General features: G+C 42.5%; 1 pseudogene; it reads right to left on the reverse strand.

Annotated features, from left to right (window-relative positions):
* Positions 1-679: 679 nt before the first annotated feature.
* Positions 680-1,369, reverse strand: LOC140236343 (lysoplasmalogenase TMEM86A pseudogene; annotated as a pseudogene).
* Between the last annotated feature and the right edge of the window lie 1,030 nt (positions 1,370-2,399).

Below are 2,399 nucleotides of genomic sequence, written 5' to 3' on the forward strand. Positions count from 1 at the left end.
AACTGGCTGCCGACCAAAAACCTGCATGCCACAGACCAGAAATTACTGAAGACCAGTCCTAAAGAGGTTCGAAATGTCGGTAACCGTTTGTTGACCTTTTTATGACTAATCAAAGACCAAAAAGGCATCTTGCCCATCAAAAGGTTTTCGATGGAGCATCGAAAACCTCTAGCCGACCGAACAGGCACCGGACATGTAGCTGCACGCCGTGTTACACTTTCCAACTTCGAAAAGCAATTTTATAGCCGTTGACAACTAACTGGAGACTAGTTATTTTAAGTCAGAGCCTTATTTCGGGGAAAATTGTTATTGAAAAGTCCCTCGACCTATCCCCACGCTCAGCAGCATTTAAGACCTTCGATGAGTTACATGTATTCTGTATCACGCCTACCATTCAGGATTATGTAGTCCTAACCAAGCAAAATTCAGTCACCCTCGCTCCCCAATGAAGTTGATAAGAAATGTTTTATGGGCGCGCACTCATTTGTATTACAGCAGCGTCAAAGCATTAAAAACTGATTTGATTTGGCAGAACCCCTAAACAGGCTTTTGGAAATCTTCGATCATGTTTGGTGGATTCCACTGCAATGTTCATCTCATTCCACGACAATGCCCTGTTGGTAGTGCGAAACACTATCTTCGGATTAAAGAGTCAGGGCCCTAAGTACTGAAAACAATGTCATAATGCTTTCTTCTTGCTGCCGGAGCTAACGACAGAGAGAGCAATGCCGAGTTGTGCTGTGTAGTACGTAGACATTATGATAGGCTGTGCGACAGGCAAGGGCGCGTAGAACTTGTTGGCGGCCAAGACGAGGTCAGAGATAGCGAAGAGCAGCGCCCCGAAGAAGGCGGCCATTTTGGCCCACGTCCAGAGATTGTCGAAGAATTGCAGCCGCGCTAGGGCGCGCCAGCCCATCACGGTGATCAGCACGGTGTACAAGGCTGCAAAAGGGGCCAGATCTTGGGCCACGGCTCCCTCATGCACGAAATTCACGTATCCCGTACCAGCGAGGAATGCGCATGGGAGGAGCAGCCAAACCTTCAACGGGGTAGCGCCGAATGCGAACGTGTACATCGCATGCGCCAGGGCGAAGCATGCCAGGCCTTGAATGAAGTACTGGTTGATGAATACGAGGAAGCCGTCACCGACGCACGACAGAATCAAGCCAATCAGAATGGCCATGTGATAGCGAGGAGCGACGGGAGGGCCACGCTGGTAGCGCAGACGGATTTCGCTGAGGACGAAGCCACAAAGACAGATGATGGGGAGGCATTTGCAGACGACACCCAAGAGAGATGGTTTAGGCCATACTACAAAGTAGAGGGCGGTGCAGGCGAGAAAGGGAATCAATCTGAGAATGACAGCCATAGCCTGTGAAAGAATCGCAGAGAGGAAAATCGTTAAGGAGAGAAGTGCAATAACAACTCGGAAGCCAGTTGCCTGGTCAAAATCATGTGCTCATTCATTCATTCCTTCCTTCCTTCATTCATTCATTAATTCGTTTATTCACTGATTCAGCGACAAGTATATTCCAACACTTTAATGTTCAAACAATAATGGAATTATGCATTTTCATAAGGAATATCATGAAAAATGATCATTTAAAAAAATAACAGTTATCACAATACTACTTCTGAGTGCTGTGTTTGAAAGAAGACAGTAAAAAATAAAAATGTAAGAATATATAATTAAGGGTCACTGCAGATAAACAAAGCACAAATCCGAATAGTGCATTACTGGTAAAGTAAAACACAACGGAAAATGAATACAGATGAAGTTTATCACTAATCTTGTTTATAGACTATGGTATTTTTGTTGTACTATTGGGGAAATGACTCCAATGTTCTGTGATTGTGTATTGAAAGGTTTGCAGATTGTATGATTGAAAGGAACCGGAAGTCCAAAATATCAATACCGACTGAATGAAAGCAGAAATATTAGTAGAACACATCAGTGAAAGTTTGAGGAAAATCGGGAAATCGGAAAGTCGATTCCAAAGTTATGAATTTTCATAGTTTTGGTGCCCTCATCCCTGGATAAGCAAACTACTGCACTTCATGTTTCATTATGGATAACAAAAAAAAAAGAAAAGAAAAAAGAAAACATAGAGAGAAGCCCACAAAATTCCGTTGACTTGTTACGGACATGTTAAGGGTAATATCATTCCACCTGGTCTTTTTTTTTTAAATATATTACTCAAGTGCTCTTCATTATGCTAGAAGAGTGAAATTATGTTGAATTTACCTTTTATTTCCTTGATATTGTCCATAATGTCGTCATGGAGTGTAATAGTCCTTTTATGCAGCAATGACGGCATCAAAATAAAAAATAAAAAACTTATGAATCGATTATCCCATTTTCCTCAAACTTACATGCAGGGATCGGATTTGTTTCACTA

The sequence above is a fragment of the Diadema setosum genome, chromosome 12, assembly GCF_964275005.1.
Source record: "Diadema setosum chromosome 12, eeDiaSeto1, whole genome shotgun sequence".
Classification (NCBI taxonomy): domain Eukaryota; kingdom Metazoa; phylum Echinodermata; class Echinoidea; order Diadematoida; family Diadematidae; genus Diadema; species Diadema setosum.